The sequence below is a fragment of the Piliocolobus tephrosceles genome, unplaced genomic scaffold, assembly GCF_002776525.5.
Source record: "Piliocolobus tephrosceles isolate RC106 unplaced genomic scaffold, ASM277652v3 unscaffolded_1134, whole genome shotgun sequence".
Taxonomy (NCBI): domain Eukaryota; kingdom Metazoa; phylum Chordata; class Mammalia; order Primates; family Cercopithecidae; genus Piliocolobus; species Piliocolobus tephrosceles.
The window spans coordinates 1-9,606 of record NW_022292466.1 but is presented as its reverse complement, the minus strand read 5'-3'; the positions used below and the strand labels follow the sequence as shown (position 1 = coordinate 9,606).

The window sequence follows — 9,606 nt, the reverse complement described above, 5'->3', positions numbered from 1 at the left end:
GTGATTACATCCTCATTTCAGCTCTCCCTCTTCCTAGCTTGCCACATAGAATTCTGGGGCTCCATGCATTTGCTGGAAATGAGAGGGAGAACTTCTAGGGCAGGGATCTGCCCCAGATGGGGACAGAGGAGTATCCTGGAGTCTGGGTGTCAGGAGTGTGAACCCTGCCCAGCTGGCCAGCCCCTGTCCCATGCTGCTCGGTGCATGATGTTTCCTGCACAAGCTTCCTTTAGAGGGAAGCTTCCAGAGTGACTGCAGTGAGGTCCATGCTGTTGGGGGTGACAGAGCAGCCCTGGAGGCCCTCTGCTCTTACACTGGCAGGAGGTGGCCAAAGAGAAGCAGGCAGAGGAAGCTTCTCCAAGCAGGCTTGGAAAGAAATTTCCGCATATCATTCATGTCACTTTTGTCACTAGAAGGACAATTTCTACAGTGGAGTGGAAGAAAATGACTATGCTGTGGGAGAGAATGGATCCATCCAGAAGAGCAAGGCAGGAGGGGGAAATGTGCCCATTGCCAGAATTTTGTGTCTTTTGAAGACATTCTCCAGAATTCTACTTTCGAAGGATGCCCCTTTTGACAGTTACTGAGGAAGCAGTGGGACATTTTCAAAGACTTTTATATTAAAATAAAAAATGCAATACACTACTGTGGGTCTGTGTGCAGGGATGACAAAAAGCAAGGTTGTCACTGTTCTGTGTCACAGATGCTACGGGAAGTGCCTTAACACACACAGATGTGCTTCATGCAACCTGGTGAGGAACATCTTTAAAACATTTTTCAGTTGAGAAAATTCAGTGTCGAGGAGGTTGAATGCGTTATCCAAGATCAAACATATGTCCTGACATAATCAGGGTTCAATTCAGAAGTATGCATCATGAATTATAGGGATGTATTTTCAACAAGAGTCAAACTCCATCTCAAAAGAAAAAAATACTTCTACCTTCCAGTCGGGTCCAGTGACTCCCAGCACTTTGGGAGGCCAAGGCAGGTGGATCACTTAAGATCAGGGATTCGAGACAAGCCCGGCCAACATTGTGAAATCCCATCTCTACTAAAAATACAAAAATTAGCTGGGCATGGCGGTGCACGCCTATGGTCTCAGCTACTCGGGAGGCTGAGGTAGGAGAATCTATTGAAGCCGGGAGGTGGAAGTTGCAGCGAGCTGAGATCACACCACTGCACTCTAGCTTAGGCAACACAGTGATCTCAAAACAAAAACAAAAGAAAAAAACTTCTTTCCAATCCCCAAATCCACCCCCAACCCAACAAAACAAACTCCCCCACATCCCAAGCCACCATAATAACATGTGTCTGCTGATGCTCTTTAAAGTTATTCTGGACTGGGGTCATCTTTTGTTGCTGTTCAAAATATTTTTTCCCCTCAGTTGATACAGATGTTCTAATTCTCCTCAAGGGATTTGTTCCTTTTTGATCTTCAGTGCCACTGTGCCTCTGCAGAATTTAAATATGTCTACTGAGATTCCCATTTTCTGGCTTTTTCAAGCCCCTCATTGCTTATTCCTTGCTATCTGGAAGGCATTTTGTTTTACAGAAGGTGTTCAAAGACTCAGGAACTTAAAGGTAAAAATGTACATTTGGAAAAGAATTAGAAACAAAGATTTACTAGAGACATACACCGCCTCCATAGCTCAGGAGACCCAATATTGATTGTTAAGTTGTGAATTCTCCCAAAATTAATCTCTAGATTTAACATAATCCTTTTCTTTTTAACTGGAACCCTTCATGAATTTGTATGTCATCCTTGCACAGGGGCCACACTAATCTTCTCTATATCATTTGAATTTTAGTATATGTGCTGCCAAAGCAAGCACTAGCACTACCCTAATAAAAATCTAAGCAGAATTTTTTTTAGAAATGGACAAGTTGATTCTAAAGTTTACATGGAAAAAGCAAAGGACAAATAATAACCAAATAAGAAGAAACAAACTTGAAGGACTCAGAATATCCGATTTCTAAACAGCTACAGCAATGAAAACACTGTAGTACTGGTGAAAGCATAGGTATACTGATCAAGAAAAAAGAACAGTCTAGAAATACACCCACACATGTGGTCAATTGCTATTTGATAAAAAGCCAGAGTTATCCAATGGAGAAAGGACAGTCTTTTCAACAAGGGAGTTCCTGAAGAATTGGACATCCATATGGAAAAAATAATAATAATAATCAACCTCTGTCCAGCAGTGGTAGCTCATATCTGTAATCCCAGCACTTTGGGGGGCTGGGGCAGGTGGATCAACTGAGGTCAGGAGTTCAAGACTAGCCTGGCCAACATGGTGAAATCCCATGCCTACTAAAAATACAAAAAAAAAAAAAAAAAAAAAAAGAACAATTGGCCAGGTATGGTGGCACACGCCTGTACTCCCAGCTATTCAGGAGGTTGAGGCAGGAGAATCGCTTCAACCCAGGAGGCAGAGGTTGCAGTGAGCTGAGACCACACCACTGCACTCCAGCCTGGGTGACACAGCAAGACTCCGTCTCAAATAATAATAATAATAAAAACTTCAATCCATAACTTGTACCACATACAAAAATTTACATAAAATGCATCATAGATTTAAATGTTAAATCTCAAAGTAGGGGTGGGCCTAGTGGCTCACGCTTGTAATCCCAGCACTCTGGGAGGCTGTAGTGGAAGGATCACTTGAGCCCAGGAGTTTGAGACCAGCCTGGGCAACGTGGTGAAATCCCATCACTACTAAAAATACAAAAATTGGGGCTGGGTGCGGTGGCTCACACCTATAATCCCAGAACTTTGGAAGGCCGAGGCAGGTGGATGACCTGAGGTTAGGAGTTCGAGACCAACCTAGCCAAGATGGTAAAACCCCGTCTCAACTAAAAATACAAAAATTAGCCAGGCATGGTGGCAAGCACCTGTAATCCCAGATACTCAGGAGGCTGAGCCAGGAAAATCACTTGAACCTGGGCGGTGGAGGTTGCAGTGGGCCAAGATCTCGCCATTGCACTCCAGCCTGGGCAACAAGAGTGAAACTCCTTCTTAAAAAATAAAAATAAAAATAAAAATAAAAAAATTAGCCAGGTGTTATGGTGCACACCTGTAGTCCCAGCTACTTGGATCATCTGAGCCTTGGGAGGTTGAGGCTGCAGTGAGCCATGATCACACCACTGCACTTCAGCCTGGGTGGTAGAGCAAGACTCTGTCTTGAAGAAAAAAGAATTAAAATGCTTATTCTTCAAGAGACACTAGTAAGAAATTAAAAAGACAAGCTGGCCAGGCACTGTGGCTCACACCTATAATCCCAGCACTCTGGGAGGCCAAGGAGGGTGGATCACTTGAAGTCAGGAGTTCGAGACCAACCTAGCCAACATGTCAAAGCCCTGTCTCTACTAAAAATACAAAAATTAGCCAGGTGTGGTGGTGCATACCTGTAGTCTCAGCTACTTGGGAGGCTGAGGCAGGAGAATCAATTGAAAGCAAAAGGTGGAGGTTGCAGTGAGGAAAGATCTTACCACTGCACTCCAGCCTGGGTGACAGAGTGAGACTCCATCTCAAAAACAAACAAACAAATAAATAAATAAATAAATAAATAAATATTAAAAAAAAAAAAAAAGACAAGGCATAGTCTGGGAAAAAAACATTTGCAAAACGCATATCTAACAAAGGACCTGTATCTAAAATACATGAAGAATTCCTACAATTTAATAACAAAAAAAACTTTTTTCATAGACAAAACATTTTGACAGACACTTATTAAAAAAGACGCAGGCCAGGCATGGTGGCTCATGCCCATAATCCCAGTGCTTTGGGAGGCCGAGTGCGGTGGATCACCTGAGGTCAGGAGTTCAAGACAAACCTGGCCAACATGGTGAAACCCCATCTCTACTAAAAATACAAAAATTTGCTGGGCTTAGTGGCAGGGACCCGAAATCCCAGCTACTCAGAAGGCTGAAGGAGGAAGATCACTTGAACCCGGGAGGCAGAGGTTGCAGTGAGCCAAGATCACACCACTGCACTCTAGCCTGGGCGACAAGGGTGATACTCTATCTCAAAAAAAGAAAAAGAAGATCCAGACATGGCAAATAAGCACACATGAAAAGATGCTCAATTAACTAGTCATTAGGGAAATACAAGTTAAAGTCAGAATGAACTACCACTATCCAACTATTAGCCCAGCCAAAAATAATAAAATAGGCTGGAAGCAGTGGCTCACACCTGTAATCCCAGCACTTTGGGAGGATGAGGTGGTTGGATCATCTGAGGTCAGGAGTTCAAAACCAGCTTGGCCAACATGGAGAAACTCTGTTTCTATTAAAAACACAAAAAATTAGCTGGGCATTATGATGGTCACCTGTAATCCCAACTATTCCAGAGGCTGAGGTAGGAAAATCTCTTGAACCAGGGAGACAAAGGTTGCAGTGAGCAGAGGTTGCTCCATTGCACTCCAGTCTGGGCAACAAGAGTGAAATTCCATCTCAAAAAAAATAAATAAACAAAATAATAACATACTGATAATATGAAATGCTGAACTGGAATTCTCATACATTGATGGTGCAATTGCAAAGTGGTACAATCATTTTAAAAAGAAGACCTCCAATCCACACCTGGGTATTCACCCAAGAGAAATGAAAACATGTCCACAGACCTGTTGATAAATGTTATACATAATCTCTACATAATCACCAAAATCTCAGCCAGGTACAGTGGCTCACGGTTATAATCCCAGCACTTTAGGAGGCCAAGATGGGAGGATTGCTTGAGACCAGGAGTTCGAGACCAAACTGGAAAAATATGATCTATGAAACCTATGAACCTATGGGATGTCCAAACTCTGCCCCTTCCTGAAACCTCCACTGTGGGGTTAAAGGTTGGGGCCATAACATCTTCAAACAGGGAATTTCTGCATCCCAGTGCCACCAACTTTGGAGCAAGGCAAGCATGGTGGCTGCCATTTGTAAGGGGAGGACTGCTCTGCCTCAGGTCACACGGTTAATACTCTTCAGATGGCCCAGACTCCATGTCTAGTGTTCTTTCCATGATCCTCCAACACACACACCTCCCTGGGTGTGGGATGTGGGTAGTTTTTACTGTGATCTCTGTCCACTCCACAACGGGGCTCTGAGACGTGGCTCTCTGTCAGGTGGGCCCTGGGCTCATGGGACAAGATGATCAGCTCCTTCCACAGGAAGATATTTCCTATCTGGATTATCTTTATTAGGACCATTTCCTCTTCTACAGCACCTTTCTGCCCCTTACCCAGCAAGCAAACAAACGAACCTGGAGACACTTCTTTCTAGTTATCAAAAGGAAATGTGAGGCTTTGCTAAACAACTATGTTGACTCAAAGGAGGTGAGGGGCAGGGGATGTTAAAGAAAAGTAGACAAGACCAGGCGCGGTGGCTCATGTCTCTAACCCCAGCACTTTGGGAGGCCAAGGTGGGTGGATGAGGTCCAGAGATCGAGACCATTCTGGTGAAATGGCCAACATGGTGAAACTCCATCTCTACTAAAAAATACGAAAATTAGCTGGCCGTGGTGCCACGTGCCTGTAGTCCCAGCTACTCAGGAGGCTGAGGCAGGGAAATCACTTGAACCCGGGAGGTGGAGCTTGCAGTGAGCCGAGACGGCACCACCGCACTCCAGCCTGGCGACAGAGTGAGACTCCATTTCAAAAAAAATAAAAGAGAGAAAGGAGATGAGGCAGGGAATGTTAAAGAAAAAGCGACTTGTGACACTTGCTAAACATGGTACCAGGAAGGCTGTATTCAGGTGGACCATGGTGATAGGTATAGGGACTACTGCAATGGGGTCTGGCAGTGGGGGAGGGAGGGGACTCAATTCCCCTCTTGTCCAACAAGGAAAGTTACTAAGAGGAAACATCGGGGTAAGCGGGATTCTTTTTTCTTTCTTTCTTTTTGAGACAGGGTCTCGCTCTGTCACCCAAGCTGGAGAGCAGTGGGGCTATCTCGGCTCACTGCAACCTCTGCTTCCTGGGTTCAAATGATTCTCCTGCCTCAGTCTCCCAAGTAGTTGGGATTAGAGGTGCACACCATCAAGCTTGGCTAATTTTTGTGTTTTTTGATAGAGAAGGTATTTCTCCATGTTGGCCACGCTGGTCTTGAACTCATGACTTCAAGTGATCTGCCCACCTGGCCCTCCCAAAGTGCTGGGATTACAGGTGTGAGCCACTGCACCTGGACTGTTAGTGAAATCCTTGTTAGAACAACTCGACAAAATTCTTGCTGAAAGCAGGACAGGGTAAGAAGATAGTGAGGGTGGTCAGATATCGAGGGTAGGGGGTTTTCACTAAATTGACAAGATTCTTGCTCAAACTGGATTCCACAAGGACAGAGAGGGAAGTCCAGTGTGAGGCCTAGTCAGAAGGGACTCAGAGGAGTTCGACTAAAGTTTTGATCAATGGAGACTTTGTTAGGAAAGGACATTTAATACCTTTTAAAAAAAATTTCTTCCATTTGGCTGGGTGCAGTGGCTCACACCTGTAATCCCAGCATTTTGGGAGGCCGAGGTGGGTGGATCACCTGAAGTGAGGAGTTTGAGACCAGCCTGGCCAACCTAGAGAAACCTCCTCTCTACTAAAAATGCAAAAAAATTAGATGGGCATGGTGGTAGGCACCTGTAATCCCAGCTACTCAGGAGGCTGTGGTAGGAGAATTGCTTGAACTCTGGAGGTGGAGGCTGCAGAGAGCTGAGGTCATGCCACTGCATTCCAGCCTGGGTGACAGAGCAAGACTCTATCTCAAAAATAAATAAATAAATAAATAAATAAATAAAAGAAAAAATAAAAAATAATTCATTTGCTTTGTCTTTGCAATGGTCAGTGGCAAGAGTCTAAATATATATTTATATATTTATTGGAGAAAAAAAGATTCTTAGTTGGAATAGAGAAAAGTTGACTACTAGAAACACTTTTCTTGCAGGGAGCAGGGGTAAGGTCTAGTTCTGTCACCCAGGCTGGAGTGCAGTGGTGCAATCTTGGCTCACTACAGCCTCGACCTCCGAGGCTGAAGTGATCCTCCCACCTCAGTCTCCCAAGTAGCTGGGACTACAGGCACGCCACCAGCATGACTAGCTAACTTTTGTTTTGGGGTGTTTTTTATAGAAGCAGGGTCTGTAGAAATCTTTTTTTTCTTTTTGGAGACAGGGTCTCACTCTGTTGCCCAGGCTACAGTGCAGTGGTATAATCTCGGCTCACTGCAACCTCTGCCTCCCAGGCTCAAGCCATCCTCCCACTGCAGCCTCCCTAGTAGCTGGGACCACAGGCATGTGCCACCATGCCCGGCTGATTTTTGTATTTTTTGTAGAGACAGGGGGGTCTCACTTTGTTGCCCAGGCTGGTCACGAACTCCGAGCTCAAGTCATCTGCCTGCCTCAGCCTCACAAAGTGCTGGGATTACAGGAAAATCCTTTGATTCTGAGGTGAGGAGCCAGTTCACACTTCCCAGTACTCTGACTTTTCCCACCTTCTTAAAAGAACAAATACCCATGAAGCATTTAAAACATTCCATAATGTTTGAGGAGGATTGATTGAGGATTGGAATAATGATCATTACGTTAACAGAAATGATTTCTGGGTGGTGAGATTACAAGCAATTTTCTTTATTTATCTGAGCTTTCCTATACTTTCCAAAAATTCTACAACAAAGAAAGACCTCAATAATTTTTGGTTTGAAAGGAGTTAAGGCAGCTGGCTCTCCTGCACTTGGGGCCATCAAAACCAGTAAGTTTTCTAAACAAAATGAGGAGACCCCACCATTCTATCACCCCATTGGACTTGGGGTCAAAGGGCAGGTCTCAAAGCCTAAAAATATTACCTCCTTGAAAGAATGCTGGAGCCCCAGTCTGTCAAGAAGGCTTGCAACCAAGCACCTTGGCACAGGAGCAAGGTAGTAAAATTCTTATAATTTGAAACATGGAAAATCAGACTGACCTTTCTGGCTACCAAAAAAAGAAAAAGAAAAAAAGAAAGAAGAAGAAGAAGAAAATATGAAAGCCTAAGGCAAGATGACAAACCTAGTTTCAGGATTATAAAGGAGAAACCACTTCTCTTCAGTTGTATTATAACAGATGGTGTAAAGCTGGGCCTCATATCCCACTCTTTACATGCAAATTCCATCAAAAATGAGCTGGCTGCACTCCAGGTGCCCAGATCTCAAAGGAACCCTGTTTCCAATGAAGCCCCTGTCCTCTAGCCCCAACTTTCTCTTTTCTCTGCTTTCTTTTTTTTTTTTTTTTTTTTTTTTTGAGACGGAGTCTCGCTCTGTCACCCAGGCTGAAGTGCAGTGGCTGGATCTCAGCTCACTGCAAGCTCCGCCTCCCGGGTTTACGCCATTCTCCTGCCTCAACCTCCCGAGTAGGTGGGACTACAGGCACCCGCCACCTCGCACAGCTAGTTTTTTGTATTTTTTAGTAGACACGGGGTTTCACCGTGTTAGCCAGGATGGTCTGGATCTCCTGACTTCGTGATCTGCCCGTCTTGGCCTCCCAAAGTGCTGGGATTACAGGCTTGAGCCACCGTGCCCGGCCTTTTCTCTGCTTTCTTATGGGAGAAGGAGAGAAAGGATGCCTTGGATCTCTTTCCTTTTACCCTGAAATTGGTTGAAAACGAAACTGCTGCTTTCTCCCTTCTCACATTACACCTATTGCCAATTGTTTTTTGAGACTGAGTTTCTCTCTTGTTACCCAGGATGGAGTGCAATGGCATGATCTCGACTCACTGCAACCTTTGCCTCTTGGGTCAAGGGATTCTCCTGCCTCAGCCTCCGTAGTAGCTGGGAATACAGGTGCTCGCAACCACACCTGGCTAATTTTTTGTATTTTTAGTAGAGACAGAGTTTCACCATGTTGACCAGGCTGGTCTCAAACTCCTGACCTCAGGTGATCCACCTGCCTTGGCTTCCCAAAGCACTGGGATTACAAGTGTGAGCCACTGTGCCCAGCCCTATTACCAAATTTTTTTTTTTATTTTTTTTTATTTATTTTTTTTTTTTTTTTTGAGAGGGAGTCTCATTCTTTCAGCCAGGCTGGAGTGCCGTGGTGCAATCTCAGCTCACTCCAACCTCCGCCTCCCAGGTTCAAGCTATTCTCCTGCTTCAGACTCCTGAGTAGCTGGGACTACAGGCATGTGCCACAATGCCTGCCTAATTTTTTGTATTTTTAATAGAGATGGGGTTTCACCGTGTTAGCTAGGATTATCTCAATCTCCTGACCTTGTGATCCACCTACCTTGGCCTCCCAAAGTGCTAGGATTACAGGTGTAAGCCACGGCACCAGGCCTCAAGACCAAAAGCTTTTACATGATACCCACAATACTCTGGCTAAATGTCATAGAAAAAAACCGGGTCCACCCCCATCTCACAGTAAAGGCCAATTGGAGAGCCTAGACTTCCATCCTTGCCAGGTTGTAAAGATGCATCCCCAATTGTCCTCATGTGCCACCCAACTTATGCAGTGGTGATGGAGAAGGCACAGGGGGAGCTCCTCATCATGGGTAGTGTCAGAGGAGATTACATGGGGAGCTCGGACTTCTAATGTTACCAGCTAGGGATAGAAATTCAAGCTCCTTATGGGGAGAACCCCACTCCATGCCCCACTGCCCCAGGTAGTGTCAG

General features: G+C 44.9%; 1 non-coding gene across 1 annotated transcript; it reads right to left on the bottom strand.

Moving 5' to 3' along the window:
* Window positions 1–1,725: 1,725 nt before the first annotated feature.
* On the bottom strand, window positions 1,726–1,832 carry LOC111533233. Its single transcript, XR_002728799.2, has one exon. It is a non-coding gene; the product is annotated as a U6 spliceosomal RNA (small nuclear RNA).
* Between the last annotated feature and the right edge of the window lie 7,774 nt (window positions 1,833–9,606).